Raw genomic sequence first — 18,091 nt, 5'->3', positions numbered from 1 at the left:
TTCAAAGTATCTAGACTGCTATAGATTGTGAATATTAATGTTAAAAAAAATGTTTAAACAGTGCCAACTATTACTTGACCATTCTGCCAAATAGTAGGTTTGGCAAGTAAACAAAATGTGATTAATTAATATAATTTCTTGACATGAACATTAAATGGATTTGCATATCTCACGGATCTTATTAGTAGACTGGCAAAAGATCTTGCAATACGGGGTTACCTTACGTGAAAAAAGAAGGCCAAGAGTGCAGAGTTAGGAGAATGTATGGGGCGCTAGACAGTAAGGAAAACTTACTGAAATTTGCAATGTCTCCTATTCGGAAATGGAAATGTTTCATTTATTAATATAAGTTAGGGATAACTGGAAAAAATGCCGTTATTGCAACCCAAGTGTTGGAAAAGATCAGTCATAGTTTCTGGTATTAATGTAGCTCACAATTAATTTCTTGGTGTATTCTCTGCTAGGGAGAGGTTCTTTTATTTCCATCCACAGAGCAATGTGGAGGAACGTCTGTAGGGCTCTGCTTGCCTACCCAAAAGTGAAAAGTGAAAGAGTAAGAGCAGAGGAGGGCTTTCATACCACCATTCCCTGTCTTCCCCTCAAACAACCAGGCAGTGTAGTTGCACGGTGTAGGGGAAAGTAATCTGTGAGAAGCTTTCCTTTGGAGACACTAGGTTCCTCCATTGCAGTTTACCAACGTGTCTGTTCTCCATAGGTATTAACACCTCCCCCACCACCTTAAAAGGTTAGGAAAGAGAAGCTATGAGGAGAATTAACTAATAGGACCATATCTGAGCAGTGTGTAATTCCTGCTTCTGAAAATGGGGTATGTGGTAAAGTGGCTGACATGCTGGTGGCCACAAAGTTTAATGGGGGCAGTAGGGGTCCAAGGAGTTCTGGAGTGAATCTGGAAAGAGGAAGGGAGGGTCCACCCATGTCATTGCTTTAGCTTTATAGTAGAACTTTTTGAGCTGATTTTTATGTTTTGATTTGAAAGTTTTCATATTCTTCAGTTTTATCCCAAGGGATTTAGTGCTTTTTACTCCTAGTTTTCTTGTTTGAAATCTTCTTTCACTCAGTCTGCCTCATATGTTTCCCAGTCATAAACTACTCCTATGAAAAGAATAAAAGCTTTTTACATGGTATTACTTCATGTTGCAAGAGGTAATTGATTACAGGGGTAATCAAGTCCCACCATTTCCTTCTTTTTGTCCTGCCTCCTGCTAAGACGTCCCGATGCAGCAGGAGTGAACCTCTGATCATTCCACCTCTATGGTCAAATCAATAACAAATGGTTCACTAAAGGTGTATTTGCAGTTTGAATCATCTCTACCTCTGCAATGAGTCATGTCCTCTCATCTCAGGGGCAAGGAGGCAAATGCATGGATTTCTTTTCTCTAAAGGGACACATTCATTTTGCAGCTTGCTAATTGAGATGATCTTCATGATAAAGTTGGGTGTTGTCTGCTTTTACTGTATCAACAATGTCCCCTTTGAAAAATTTAAAATGTCAGGAGGCTGTCACATTGAGAGAGACTAGCATTCTCTCCCTAGCATGACTAAGGGCCGTATAGGTTATAAGGACCACTCAGCAAATCTGCAAATTCAGATCTGATACTCCTGGGTTGATAGTGCAATACATTGCAGCACATGCGTTTTGCTCAGAATAGTGTAGAAGGTACTGTTGTTAGTCTTGTAGGTACAAGGTGCTTGTCGTGGTTTCTCATTTCACTGTTGGCAATCCTCATAAGTTGGAAGAAATCTGAAAGTAAATGAAAGGTCTGTTTTTCTCTGGTGATGTATGAGAAACTAGCTCATGGTAGTCTTTGTCTAGGCATTACTTTGTGTGTGTCAATATTTCTGAAAAACAAAAATCATCATAATGTAGAGAGGTCAAATATGCTGAGAGGGCAGAATAACTGTGCTTCAAAAGCAGCCTTAAGGAGACGTGAGGAACTCACATTGGTATTAGTGCGTCTCCAAGAGTCACTGCATGATGTTCTAATGCATGAGATATGACTCAGCCAGGTAATCTCCTTCTTCTAGTCACTGATTCCTCCTACTCACTTTTTTTCTATAGCATCTCTGACTCTCACTGCCTATTCTGTGGTTAAAGGTAAACCAGCAGCTTTGTTTTGTAGTGCTATAGATATGATATCTTAAAACAATATGGAAGAAAAATGTTCTAATTCTCAGTTTTACACATTCTACAGATGAACTCTAGGAAAAAAAGATAAGGAGGATTGCAAAAAGGAAAAAGAAATCACAGAGAATTCATATGTTGAAATTTCAAGGTTATCTTGTAAGTATCATCTAAAGCACAATTCTGTTGGTAAACAGATATAGGAGAGAGAAAAAACCGCAGGAATTTAAGATGTGAATGATGTATATATTTAATGTCTATGTAAATGCTATTGCATGAGGAATCTGATTAATTAATACTAATCATAAAAATTGATTTGTTTTTCATTAATTAATTAACAAGTATATAAATAATATTTTTATTTTGAGATAGTTACTTAATATTGACATGATAACCTCTCTCTACAAACTTAAGTTGTAAAATTAATACATACTACAAACCCACGTTATTCACTAAACTCTTAGTTTATTTCACCTTTTTATGGAATAGTAGTTAATTAAGCAGTATTTAAAATGCCCTGTAAGTCTACAAATGTTAAAAATTGAATATTTTATACATTTATAGAGAGAAATAGTAGTAGATGATACCTTCCACTGAGTTCTAAAAAAAAAAACAACCCAAGCCCTATTTAAACTATGTCTTTGTTTCATAGATGACATTTCTATAACATCACATCCAATTAAAGAGAGTTGAATTACAAAGAAACAAACAATAAAACTATAAAAGAACAGTCTAACTGGGCTATAAGTTTGCTTAAAGGCTGGTTGGCCTCCCCTTGCCCCATCCCCAACAATAAATTGAAGGTGTGTTTTAAAAAAACCCCACACACTTACTTTAGTAGTGATGTGTATATACAAAGAATCAACAAAACGGAAACTATTCAGTTCAGCTTCATCTGTTTCTTCGTATGGTTGTTAATAGATACGTTATCTTAATGGCTTACCTAATCAACCTAACATGAATTTCTGATTTTGCCTGATGACAATCTATTCATGTCTTTTGTGAAACAATTATACAGAGGATGTCAGGGCAACAACATCTTTAATTTGAATTGCGTTTATGTGGCTTAAGAGCATAAAGCAAAATTGCAGTGCATTATAGCGAAAGCTGTAAAATATGACAATCTTCTTAAAGCAGCTTCCTATCTTCAAGTAAACGGCCCCAAAATATTCCAAAACATACGGGAAATAGTGCCACTTTACCTTCATTAGAAAACCTACCTCCATTTTTGCATTTGCAACAGGAAGGTTGGGGGAGTTGGGGAGTCCCTGCCTGTCTTTCAGTGCATGTACTCAGAAAGTCTGAAGTTCTGCATCAGGAAATATTTTCTGCTGTCTGGATTTCTGTGACATTGTCATAAATGGAGGTTTTTCCTTAGAATCAAGAAAGCCATGGCTTGTGGCTTTCATCAGTAGATCTGACAGTGTTTTACGAAGGACATCAGGGTTGTTTTTCCCAAAGTGAAGCACAGAGAAGAGGAGGTCACCAGGGAGGTCAGAGGAAGAAATAAAATTGAATTGAGGGTCCTAATTCTTTGTACTGCTTTTTGTTCCCTTGAAAACTCAGAAACTAGAGGATAAGACCCTGCACTTGGATTTCTGTTCACTCTCTTTACCTGCATTGATTGACCACAACAGGCTTTACAGACTCCCTGTGTTGTGGAGTTGGCTCTTTTGTCACCTGGAATGGCAGATATTTTATGTTGCAGGCGTGGTGAGGCAGCTCTGTGAGGATTAAAAGAGTCTGGAGAAGAAATATTTTCTTCTGTTAGACAAGTGGATATCAATGGAGCAACAAACCAGATGCCATGCAGTGACTTCTTCAGGTCTGAAACAGAAGCAGCCAATGTGAAGTGAAATCCAGCTGTTCTGTCACTACCCAGATTTGTTGGCTTGTAGAACAGCTCCACGATACAATCCTCAGTGGGTAATTTTAGCTAGATTTAGGTCGAATAGTTAGCAAACATAACTACCTTTCCTGAAATCTTCGGTTCCTAGTCACTCCTACCCTCCTGCAATAAGCTGCAGCTCTCCTGTGGGAATCGAGGCAGGGGACGAAGGACAGCTGTCTGTCACGGCCAGGCCTCCCACAGCAGGGAGCTGTACTGCCGGTGGAAGGCATCGCTGACAGCAGGCACTTGGAAGTGCTCTAAGGCCCTGGAGTTTCTCAGGTCTTATTTCATAGTTATCCTTTGCAGAAGGAGACAAATTCACCTGCAGTGCATGATGCACCTGCTAGATGCCATGTTTGCACACACTGTGAGTTCAGAGAGAAGCTGTAGCGGGGCAGGGAACAGAAACTAGAGCTTCTGTCTTGCACCTCTGTGTTTATGGCTTCTTATTTCTGCAGCGTGCACAGGCTATGCATGGCATACTTGAGCATGTGATATTCTTCCGTCTCTAAAATTGCGTATCAAAATGCATTTTTGGATGCCTAAATGCAGACTTCCAGCTCCATTTTTAAATGGCCTGACGTATCCGTCCTGACCTACAGCTGTTTTTCCTAAAGGGTATAGGTCTCTTATAGGTTCTGCATGATAACTGCAAGCCCTGTGTGGATGTCTTGAAGGCTTTAGGATGTTTTCAATGTCATTCGACATCCATATTTAAACACCGGAATTGTCCTTTGTCTATATTGCTGAGGCACCATTTGCTTATTTGGATTTTATCTTCCTGTACCAAATATAATTATTTTTCAGTAAGGCCAAACAGTTCAGTTCAAGCATGTGAGCCTGCTTCTGTGAAGCTCATTGTAACAGTATTGCACCAGGGCTCTTAAGCAATCACTCCCCCACTGGGTACCACCCACCCATTTAAGAACTAAATGGTTTTGTGGGTGATCGTGCAAGTCCGTCCTGACTGAACTAAAGCAGAGACAGTTTCTGGTTTCCCAGACCATGGTTATGAAATTTGGAGACTAATGAAATTCTGTGTTTCTAACACAAAATATCTATGGTCAGCCAATTTCCCTTTATATTGGTTTCTTATTTCTGTAGATGCGAGTACTGAAAAAAATTGTGCCCAAATTTGATTGTACAGTTTACTTGTGGGTTATTTGACTTATGTAAGTTATTTGCTCTTTCTTAATTGTGCTCTGTGGTTGGTTACCTAATTTACATGTCAATAAATTTATTGGCGGCAGAAGCCTCTCCAACAGAAGACTAATCACTGGCGAGTGTTGCCTGGCACACAGTGGATTCTAAATAATGTGTACACCTGGCTGTGCATAAGTAGCCTTGTTACATGTAAATCAGCATTGTGGCAGGAGAAATGATCATTCTTCAAATGTTTGTGCAAACAAAAAGGAATCTCCAATTTGGATATGGAAGATGCAGCACTTCTGCAGTGACTGCCTGACATTGGCTACTTGGTATGTTTCTGCTGGTCCTGGATAGCTGCTGCTTTTTCACTGTTTGGGCTGCTTATGTGGTTTTGGTTATTTATTTTTTTTCCTTTTCACTGGCTCTCTTGAATCATTTTATTACCTTTTTTGTATTATGCGTCTGACTGGCTGGTTGTCTCTCAGCTATTTTATTTCAATTTTGAAAGTACCCTTGTACTATTTGATGGGTATTAGAGAAGTTTTATATCTAAGAAGAGCCACTGCAGTGCACTGTCTTTGCATGTAACCATTCGTTCTGCCTTACACAATATCCCGGTATAAATTTTACTTCGGTAGACTTACTCCTGATTTATACTGGTGTAATTGAGAAAAGAAAGTGCAATCATAATACGTCAGAGCATAAACCCTCCAAACAAATATCTGGTCTGGGGAAAAAAATGTTGGAATTTTTGGAGGAGTTTGAATTGGTTTGCTTATTTCCTAGCTGAGTTTCAGTAGGATTTGCGCATCAAGAGCTATACTGCATTCTCTGAAAGTGCATATACAAACTTTCAAGGTGGATTTCTGGCCCTCTGGAGTAGGTGGCATTAGCATTAGCCAGAAATTCACCATGAGGGTAGCCAGCACACAACACACGTGTATACACACGCACACACATACGTTAGAATTAAGTTTATTAATGTTAGTTCTCCTTTCAGACCAGAGTGTTAACCCTAACTAGCAGATTGTTCTAAGAAATTTTCAAGCCTTTGCTGGTGCCCATTTCTCTATACTTTTCTGATCATGTCTGGAAGAAAAGGTTAGAGAAGAGTGGGACCTCTTTGGGAGCATCAGCTCCTTCCAGCAAGTGTGTGCAGAGTAAGCCACAGAAAAAAACCAGCAGCTACAGCTTGATGCTGATACGTCTCAGATGCAACCTGTGCTTGTCTGGGAAAGCAGATCTCCTCCCCTTGTCCAGTACACAGAAAGATGAGTCACCTTAAGTCACCTGTGGCCTGACGAGGTTGAAACTGAGAAGAGGTTTATCAGTAATCTCAGCTAGGAGGTCACAGGCACTGGACTTTGGTGGGACTTAGTGCCCTTAGGTGGTCAGAGGAACGTGAATATTCATCACCTAAGACAACCGTGTGAAAGTCAACTCCTCTGTTTTCCTGGAAACTGGAACAGTAAAGTAGTTTTCACACAGTCCAGGCTGCTGTCAGACAAGAAATGACAGCTGCCTCCAGCAAGCCATTTGGCTGTAATACCTCAGTTTTAGTCTGTTTTCTAATTTGGATACAGCAGTGGGGGTTGGACTGTTGCCTGAGCCAAGTCTTTGGTCTTGGGCCCAATTCAAACATATGATATAAACATATCCAGAAAATTGAACTATAAAGGCATAGATTTGCTCGATAGATCTGTGTGTCAAAAAATGAGTAATCCTAAACAGATACTCTCGAAATGAATTGCCTTTTTCTTCCAAAATGATATGATTTCCATAAGATTACCAGAGTAAAAGGTTTCTACTGAACTTTGAAACATAGTGTTGCAATATTTGTTGTTGATTTGATATACTCCTTTTTTATCTGTTTCCCTCCAGCTTCAATATATACACAAATCTGTCAGGAACAATGTTTCCTGTGCTATTCCTTTGCGTTGCATTTTTTTGCTCTATCTTGAAGTATTAAAAATACATGGCATCTAAAATCAATACCAACTTTTAAATGGGTACCAAATCCTGGGAGGAAGTTTCAAATTATCTGTGGACTCCCCTCCATGAAAAATAAAGGTGAGACTTTGCAGACTTTTCCTTTGCAATTTCATTAGGGATTAAGATAATGAGCCCTAGCATTGCAGACTGCAAAAATGTGTTAGTTTTGACTAGAGAAACAGGACGGAAAAAAAAATTAGTCAACAAAGGGAATAATTGCTGAAGTCATGCACTGGAAATTCCTGCTACTCGAAAGTGTTTTGTTTTTTTTTCCTTAATTAATTATAAAGAATTAACAATGTCTTCTTTTTATCTAAATACATAATAAAAAGGATTAGTTTGTGGCTTCTACCTGTGTTATACTCAGATGACTAGAAGGACAGGGTTTGGACTGCAGCTGAATGGTCTTTCTCAGCCTGCCTCTGCTGCCTCTGCTTACAGGTCCAAGTAATCTGCATGGGAGCTATTCAGGCTGTATTCCTTCAAACATCAAGGCTGAACCAGCAGGCACGCCGATGGAGGTATTATCATTGCTGCAGCCATATCCTTTCCCTCTGCTTTCTGCACCCACTTTATGCTGAGATGAGACCAGGGGCTTCACTACTCCCTTGTGATAAGTGTAGTTCTTTCAGGAGACTCGGGGGGTGATGGTCTCATCTTTATTTTGGTTGTGGACTGACACAATTAACCAAGCGTACTCTTAAATAACTTCTAAAATGGAAAGGAGATTTGGCTTTTCTTTCTATGGTTTTTATCTGTTCTAAACTAAACCCTGTTCACAGTGCTTCCAGCGCTGTTGCTTGACCTGAGTTCAGCTGTGTGAGAAGCCATTAGATCTCTGCCTTCCTCTCTGCTGAAAGCCTTTGCCACTCGACAGCTTCTCGATAGGCAATCCCCCGCGGTGCTCAGTCATGGAGAAGTAACAAGAGCGAATGAACAGATAAGCAGCAGAAAGAAATGAAATAAACGTGTTTTCCCCTTGGAAAGTATTTAGCAGAGCAGTATTTTTCTGAATAATAAGCTTTAGTATTGCTTAAAAATCAGTATTTCCAGCAGGATTATTTTTTCTGTATTATTCAGGCATTTTAACTTATTTTGCAGAAAATAACGCAAATGTTATGACAGGTGTCAACAGAAAAGCAATGACTTTTTCTGTCACACTCTCATAAAGTGTCTCAGGTTCAAACACACATTAGTAATAATTAATAACTGTAGTAGACTTTCTCTTATGGAAGAAAATCTTTCTAGGCATCAGCCAGAATAGCTGAGTTACTTTGTGGGAGCGGGGAAGCGAAGACGAGGCTTAACACTCCATGTTCTGCTATCATTATTCTCTTCCTGATAGAAATGGGATAAAAAAGATCTTGATACAAATAACTCCATCAGTTTTTTCCTGAACTACAGTAAATACAGGCCATGTCAGGGCTCGTGTAATGGTTCTGCCCTCAGGGCATCAGAGTTCAGGAATCAAATGCAGGTGTGGGGATGGTTATGATACAAGGGAGTTTTCATCCTTCTGTCCTTTTCCAGTCTATGACTGATGGAGAACAAGAGCAGCTTTGTTAGCCCTGTGCCTCCCACATCATATCATAATGGTTCCTCCAATAAAGAAATCTCTTAAAAATGGGGATTTTTTTGCACCATCAGGGTGCCGTAGTGTTGGGGTGTGTGTGTATTTTTCCTAATATTTGGCCACTCTCCTAAATAAATGTATGGTGAGCACAGACAGAGGCTGAGGGCAGTCAGGACAGTAGCAAGATACTAATGGTGTGAGAAGTATTTTTAATTTTTATTGTGGCATTTTAACAGAAGTCAGAAGGGGTAATACATTGCTGAAGTGGCAGAAGTCAGGAAAGGGAAGGAAAGGGAAAATGAGAAAAAGGGTGGCTTGAATGCATGGGTGGCTTGAGTCTGCCCTTTTATGCCATTAACTTTCACCAAAGTCCATCATCGCCTTTAGGTCAGTACTGGTCACTGAGAAGTTAAGAGAAGAGCAATGAGGAAAGCCAAGAAACCTAGAGGAGGTCTTGGGGATCTCAAAGTGAGAATGGGAGACCCTAAAAGTAGACAGTAAAGTGTGATCTTTGCCTCCTTCAGCCACATCTTACCCTTCCTATAGTTCTTCAACTCCCTTTGTTTCCATCAGTGGAGTATCTATGAGCATTGTCCTTTGGGAGCAGCAGCTCATTTTGCCTGCTTTTCAAGTACAGCTGGGAATGGCATTAACCTTTCTTTTCCTTACATACTTATCAACTTTTTCACAGTCTAATGGGAAATTTTAATGAAATATTTGAAGCATGGTGAAAAGGAGTATTCTTTTTCTTCCCATTGAAGATGAGTAAGAAGGCGAGGAGTGGCAAGACTGCGCTTAGTGCTGTTGGCTCTTTGAAATGTATTTCTGGGGTGACATTGGCATGAAAATTAAGTCTTGTACATTTGTTAGACTGATCAGATAACTTCAAAATCAAGTATGTGTAATGTAGACATGTGTAAACATTACTTAGAATAAAAAATTCTAGAGGAGAGACTTTTCCTAGAGGAGTTGTGAAATCAGTAAGGATTTTAGCCTTCTCCAGACTGTGCTATTGCAATGATTACTGTATAACTTATTTCTACTCCGAAATTAATTTGAAGTCTTAATCATGAGTTATCTCTAGTTTCATATGCAACTACCAGTGTACATATGCACTCATCATATATTTAAGATAATATCTAACATAATAACAAATTTCTTTGTTGAGAGGGTGTTCTGCTTACTCAGCTAAAACTAGGAGTTTTCAGCAAAAGCCATGTGCACCATACATAGGTCTCCAATTCTTACTGTGGTCTGGACCTCTTTCTGTGTAATCTGTTTAACTCTGGGAGCCAAAATTCGCAACGTGGTAAAGCAAAACATTTTCAGAGCATTTGGAAGTGGTTGAGTGCCATTAACTTTGCTTGATTTAGAAAACTGTTCACGTTCTGCTGTTCGATATCTCAAAAATTCATTAACTGTTAATTAATTCAAGCTTTCTGCTTTTGATAACCCACAGTGCTTCATGTAATAAAACAAAGAAAATGCTATTAATCATTGAAATGCCCTATAAATTGATACTGTTACATATTAAACATAGTAACTACATTTGACTCAGGAGAGCTAATTAGTAAATGTCTGCTATAGCCTTTGGTTACTGAAATCCTAGACTGCTTATGTATTTGCATGAACTATTGATTTCACAGCTATAGAAAGCTTCTGTAGACTCACCATTTTCTGCATATATTTTTCTCATAACCCCCAATAGCACTGGCTGGAACAGGAGAATTCTGTCATGCAACATAATATTTAACTCAATAGAACAACACAAGAGGTAGAAGATTCTGGCAAATATCTGCTATGTGACTCTTGTTTTACTCCTAGGTTCAACAGAGGGTTCTCTCCATTGGAAGGGGTGAGCAGGGCTCACGGGTTAGCCTGGATGAGTGTTTCCCTGTTTGCCACTGCTACTGCTTCCAGTACACAGACAGGTGAGGTTTGTGGAGAGGCTTTGGTGGGCTTTGTAGAACTGGGTCTTGATGGACAAGATGGTCTGTGCATCAACTACTCCGTTTTAATAGAAATATTCTTACTTACAGGAGACACTCTTTATAAAACAATGATTGCTCAAAATGATTTATCCCTGGATGTTTTTTGTTGCAAGATTTTGTGTACATGCATACTATAAGCAGTACCTAAGTTTATGAATAGATTGTCTTATTTTGGCTAAATGTACTTTCAATCATATAAACACCCTTAGTGTTTTTATCTTTTGGAAAAAAGAAACCAACTTCCGTGGATATTTTTTTAAAAGTATTTTAATCCACAATACTTTTTTTATAGTTAAGTCCTTCCTAGACATCAAAACCTTCCACACTCAGATGTAATTACTTCTGTCTCTGCAAAGGACTCACACACTTTAATTTCTTTGTTTGGATACTCTCCAGTGTTGTCTGAAGAGAAATATGAATTTTCTGTGTGTTTATTAGTAATCTTACAGTATGTAATAGTAGCTCCTACCTTGAGGGAAGTTCTGCTCCAGAGCAAAACTAAAACATAGCTGTATATCCATGCTGGGAGCTCTGTTTACTCATTTTCCAATTCTAGTAAGAAAGCAAGCCCAATTAAGTGGAATAAGCCAGACAATTATGCTATGGAAGATTTTAAATTGAATATTTTAGAAGGCACTTAAGGAGTTGGGTGCCTAAGCTCCCTTACCAGAGCTACCATGGTTCTCAGGATATTGCACGCACCATAATGTGTGAAGCAGAAAGCACCCTATTTGTTTGACACAACTTTAGTTTGCCTATTGAAATATGCAAATGTAGGATCTATTTCCAAGGACACATTAACACTTTTCCCTTAAATACACCACAGTAGAGGACTGATGTGTAACAACTGCAGAAAAAGAACAAGTAGTTACGTTGCTTGCTTCTGGAGTTATTCAGGCTGGATGACTGGCTGGATGACTTCAGTTTCCAAAGTAACTGCAGTTAGCTGCGAGTAAGTGCAATTCTTAGATTTTGATCAGGACTGTATGACACTGTTCACTGCAGTGGCCTTAATCAGTGGCCTTAGCAGCATTCACTGCTATGACCTTAATTGTTGCGGGATTTTTTGATAAATAGGAATATTTTTGTTTATTATAATCTTGTTAATGGATAATTTATTTTGCAATGAAATCCATGTGTAACTAAAATTCTGTCTGTACAAAGCTTTCATGAGAACACAAACGTGTGTTTAAAGATTTTATGTTTAATGAAATCCCCCCAAAATACTTTGAACAAATGTAGATGGTACATGCGTTTTTCTTTGCAATTGTCAATAGAACATGTCTATTAACCAAGATAATGGTATTAAAGAAAGCTTGCTTGACATTTTTCACTTTGGTGAAACAAACAAAAAGTCCTAAGCAAAATAGAAAGAAAACCTTCATGTTGTTAACAATTCCTTAAAAAGCCAAAACCAAAACTAAAACCAACTTACAATCCCTGCCATCTTTGCTTTCTGTCATTATAAAAATTGATACAGGGGAAAAAAAGGGAGAGGAAATGGAAATGAAAGATTTCTTTTTAGTTTGGAGAAGATGCAAGTGAGAAAATGCAAGTGAAAAGATGCAAGTGAATTTTTAAACATTGGAAGCACTAGTTCTACGCTTAATTAAATAGTTAATGTTTAGTATTGAGACTTTAATGAAAAAATTCAAATGAAATCTTTCCCTACACCAATATATGAAACATTTATCTTTTTGAGTAACTCTAGTGCTAAGGAGAAATTCTTAGTGCTAGGGAGAAATTCTAGTTCTAGAAGTCAAAATACAATGTATAATCTGTTGCACCATACTTTAATAAAAAAACCACATTTCTCTTGCGGCATAGTTCAGTGCAAAATTGGTAAATAATTGTGTCTGTTTTGAGGTTTTACTTCCTACTTTCATTGACATATTTTATTTTAATTATATGAAGCTGTAAATGACAGCCCACATGGTGTTTGAAACTAAATAAGATGTTTTGGTCTTGCCAACAAAGCATGCCATCTTTCAAGGGATCTGTTTTACTGGTGATTAACGACAGGTTATTTCTTTAATAATGCCAATAAATTTCAGATGTAGATCTAGTTTTATTTTAGGCAGTATATGTTAGCGCAGATACCTGTCAGTCAGCTGACAGTCATCCTCAAATAGAAGTGCTTCAAATCCTGTGTATCTCCACATATGTTAACTCTTGCTTAGAAATATTCAAGAATTTCAAATGACTCCACTTGCAATGCCGTTCAAAATTACAATTCCCCGACACCTGGGGTCAAAACAATTACTTACCACTAATAACTGCAGCGACATACTAGTTTCCAGTGTGTAGATGCAATACCAGCAGGGATATTTAATGTAGTGATTCTACCTTCTTCATGCAAGTGTCCATATGTTCAAAAGCCAACTTGTTACACCGGGTCGGTGTGAGGGAAGTGCAGTACTTCTGTTATTAATGTTTGATGAAAAACTAGACTTTATATTCTCTTCTTATTAATTTTCTAGCTTGCCTTTGCCATTGTCTTAAAGTAACCACCATGTTCCAGTCTTTCTTTTGGCTGCATTATTTATCTAGGAACTAAGTTTAATTACGTTTTGTGGAAAAGGTGTTTGTGTCACCTTTGGTAGGCATCACGGCAGCTTCCTCTGCCGACCCACCATTTGCTGCATGTTAGGATAAGACTCCTCTAGTTGAGGCAGAAGTTCAGTGACTTCTGTCTTTAAGTGTAATACTTTTGAATATATTTTTAAAGCTAGAGCTACATAGTGAAGTCTAGTCAGGCACATTTCATTTTTTGCTTTGACTTTGTTTTGGGGTTTTCCCCCCCTTTTTTTTCTTCTTGACAGCAAGGTAACTAAAGCAAGACCTTGTAAGTCTGCGATTTCATGGCCAGACCATGCACTAACAAAGTGTAATTCAGGCTGCTACAAAATTTTGCTAAAGCTTGTTGGAGAGTTTGTAGGAATTTGACATACACCTCTAGGGAAAAGCAGGAGTACCCCTTTATTCTGACCTTTGCACATTCTTCCTTCACTTGCACTTCCCTTGGCTGCATATTGGGACCCTGTGGGGGAGCTATAGGATAGCATGGGGAAATCAATGCTGGTTTGAATAGCTTTAGTGGTAGCTATTGCAGAATTTATTTGGGATGATAAAAATTGGCATAGGAAACAGGCACTGTTTCCTAGCTATGCAGAACTGATTTTCTAACCTTTCTGGAAAAGAAAAATAGAGAGTCTGTGGACAAGCTAACACAATACAGAGAATAGTAAACTTTGAATATTTGTTTATTACATTTTTCCTGTTTTGCTTTATATTTTGCAGTCATTTCCCAGACTGTCATTTGTTGTCCAGTGGATAATCAATGTTTCATAAGCTAAAGATTAGGTTGTGCTTGTATAACTTATATAGTACCAATCAAAAATGTCAATCAGTTCTTGATAATGTTTTAACTGTGCCTTTGTGGAAGAAAAGGTAAGAACGAGGTAGCTGTTTTGGGGCTTAAAGAATTACTGAAGTAATTAGTCTAAGCTGTAAATATCTGTGTGGTATCTGTGGTTAAACTTCTCTCTTTGAACAAATCTAACTTCATGTGTCTAAATGGCAAAGACCCAAGACAGCCAGAATGAACTGGGTTTTTAAAAATATGTGAAAAAAACAGCAGCTCAATAAAAATGGACAAAATGCCAAACCAGAACTAAACTCAAAGAAATCTCTAAGGAAAATCTGAAAAGGTTAATTAAACCCAGTTGTATAATGCTGAGCTAGATTCTATGTTTCTTCACAGTTCTTGACTTTGCTGGTAAGAATTTATCAGGTGCCTGAAAGAGTGAATGTTCCCTTTCTCCATTACCATTATGTAAGTTTGAAAGACTGGAAAAGTGGATAGACCAGAGTGTGTGTCACCTGTGACAGCTGCTTTGCTGCCGAGGCCAGTGAAATGGCTTTGAACCAAAATGTTTGTCTTTGTGCTTCGGTGTGGCCAGGAAAGAGTAAAAATCTGATCAGACACAAACTAGGTGAAATTTTTTCTAAATTAAAAAAAAAAAACAACCAAATTTATTGCACGCAGTTGGATGTTATTACATTTCACTGAAGTCCTTCGAGGCTCTATTAAAACAAGACATGTTAATTCAAATAGCTTTGTATGCCAGTACCTTGAGGGCTGGGGCAGATGGGGAGGGAAGTGCTGAAGGAAATAGGTCAGGCTGTTACTTCACTAATGGCTAGACTGAAATATTTGTGTCAAATACTTGCAGGGATGTATTTGTATCATTGCACCATTTAGCTGTACCTTGTTGCAAGGCATTAGGGACAGATAGGCTTCCATCCTGTCAATATTTACAAGTCTTCCTTTCCCCTAAATTCTCCAGCAAGCATGACTAGTTATAGAAAGCACAGTTTATTCTTGAAGAAGCCTTTTGATCCATTTTTTTCTATTTCCATGACTGATTTCTGTCTCAAAGAGTGCTTTTCTTGGTTTTATTTTATGGTTTTGCACCTTTTTTATTTTCCGTCTTTAGGATAATGCTAATACTAGGTCCTATATTAGTATCATCAAACTGAAGTCTAAAGCTGTCTAAAATGATATTAAAAATAGTTCAGTCTCCACAAACCTTTCTGCCATATTTGTGACCTTTCATGTACAGTCATCCATATCCAAGCAGCAAATTCAGACAAATGTAGTTTATTCATGCTATGTGCAAAAGGGGGGGTAAAAATTGAGTGAAATTATTGATAAAGAAAAAAGAAGTAAACCACTGAGTCAGTCATCTAATCAAGAAACATATCACAAAACAAGACTAAGGGTTTAGATACTAAGAAGTTGTTTGCTAATTGATGCTAACCTCCACAGCATCATGCAAGTCTGGAAGCACGTTTATTTTCAATAAAATAGATACAGAAGGAATTATGCAAATCCGTCTGTCTTGGAATTTGCATGATCAATTATGCAAAGTATTTTTTATAGAATATCTAAAGAGTTTTAAAGGTAAGTTTTGTCACGTGTTGCCTTATTTCTTAATTACATTTTGTGTATCAAATTTTATACACCCAGTACAAAATGCAACAAGATATTTTATTGCTTCCTCTCTTCCCTGCAACCTGCCTGCTTCTCTGGCTGCTGCTTTTGCCTTCTGCTGCAAACTGCCTTTGCAAACAAACCTACAGTCGTTCTCCCTGGGCCACTGCAAAACAGGCAGCCACAGCCACAATTAACCACAATTAACTGCCTTCCTCAGAAATTCTTGGGCTGTGGTAGCCCTTTGCTTAGCTATTGCTTTTTCATTTAAAAATAGATTCTTTTAATTATGTAATAGAAGATCTGCTTTATATATTGGGAAGCAATTCTTTTTAACAGGACCTAAACTCCAACACAAATAGAGCAGTCTGGACAGTATTTGTGACAAGATGATGTATGATTCTATATAAATGGAAAAAACCCTCGCATACAGCATATATAAATACATAAATTCAACTTTCATGCTTTCAGATGTTTCACAGGTATTAGCTAACAGTAACAAAATAAAAAAAAAAGACAATTTTTTTTTTCACAACTGATGATAAAAGTATTGATTTTATATCCCACACAGATCTCAAAGTTGCAACTTTATATTTTCTAAGAAGCAGAATGATTATAGCTGTGTCTGAGATGCAAGCTATTCTGAAACTGAACCAGTAATATGTACTTTCTCCTGTGTTGTACTTGCTATTTATAGCCTCTGTTATCTGAAATTCACACTGGATTTCTGATTGAGGCTTCTCATCCTAAACATCCACAGGTCAACAGATGTTCTGAAATGATCTTTTGGAACAATATCTAGAACGTTTCCTGAAAAAAGCTGGTCATATCTAATGTCTGTATTTGTTTCATGTTTCTGATCCCTTTCTTGAGATTCAAAATGGCCTTTAAATTGAAATTTTTCTTGATTTGTTCCTCTGATTGGCTGGACTCAAGGCAAGATTCCTCTGTAAAGCACCAGAGCAGAAAGGTGTTTGGAAAGAGTTCAGCAATTTTGTCAGACAGCATCTTCAATCAAGCACTGAGACTTAGGAACAAGATAAACAAGCATCAACCTTCTTGATCATGCCTCCATTTTCTTTCATTGCTTTGATTTTTCCCTTGAATGACAGGCACATTTCCTTATTTTTCTCTCCCTTCTTCTTACATCCTCAAGGAGAACCTGTGAAGAGAATCAGATGTTTCTTTTCATCTCTGTAAGCCTCTGGAAATGCAGAGGCAAGAATTTTTCCTGTGGATGAGTGAATATATTTACCATGGTTGCTGAATATCATTCTCCAGTAGAATCCTGCTTGATATGGTGCTCTCAGCAAGAGGAAAGGAAGTACAGGACTAAATAGTAAAAAAATAACCATGCGGGATTGTAGTTATAACCTCTTTCTCATAGTCCTGGGTTAGATGTCTCAGTGGCCATTTCACTACATCCTGAAGCAGGTAATTGCTTTTCCCAAAAGTGATGCACTGTTAGGAGTACCACTGGCTGCTTCTCTGAAAAAGGCTCAGAAAGGCAAACATCAGAAGAGGAATGAGAAAAGGAGGCCTACTTTCCTTCTAGCAAAATTCTGAATTCATCTCATGAATTTTTAGTCACTTGGTTGACATTAAGATTTTTCTTGCCTTGTATGTTCTTCAGTTCTTTTTTTTCCTCATTGCTCACACCATGATGTGCAACTCCTCCCTTCCTTCTCCTTTACTCAGTCTCAGTGGACAATTAAACGTTTAGTGTAGCTTTGGGAAAAAAAGTCTTGTCTGAAAGCAAGAATCCTCATAATTTATGACAACTGTCAAAACTTCAGGCACAGTGGTTTTAAAAGTCTTTGCTGATAAAAGCTCCCACTTGCAGTAAAGTCTGACCTGTGTGAGTGGTACAGTGCATTTTTGAGCTTTGCTTCCATGCCTGAGGGGTACTGCAAATCATAGGCTTCTGAGTATTGGAAGATATGATGACTTGCGCCAAGGGACTAGGCCGTCAGCTTGCACCATTTATGGATAAATTTCAGCTTATTGTAAAATGTCAAAACTCATAAAATGCAAGACAGAAAATATTTTGCTGAAGTCAATTGGCATGTTAAGAAACAACGCTTTTTTGAACAGATTTTTTTCTTTCTCTATAACAGCTGTGCAAACTTTTGTGGCCATCATAAGATGTTGGGCAGGGCATGTACTGAGGTATCTGTGGTCAAAACCAGATGGGTTCATCTCATAGCAGTTACCCTCCTGCTCTGTGCTCTGGAGTAATCTGGCTACTGATGCTAATGGAATGTTGGGAAGAGGTTGAGGGCGATGCCTCATTGCTTTACTCTCTTTGTAACTCCTCACTTGCCTGAGCCCGAGTCCACTATAGTGGAATGACTGG

The sequence above is a fragment of the Aptenodytes forsteri genome, unplaced genomic scaffold (assembly GCF_000699145.1).
Source record: "Aptenodytes forsteri isolate BGI_AS27 unplaced genomic scaffold, ASM69914v1 Scaffold114, whole genome shotgun sequence".
NCBI classification, from domain to species: domain Eukaryota; kingdom Metazoa; phylum Chordata; class Aves; order Sphenisciformes; family Spheniscidae; genus Aptenodytes; species Aptenodytes forsteri.
The sequence above is the reverse complement of the archived record's forward strand: the minus strand, read 5'-3'. Positions refer to the sequence as shown.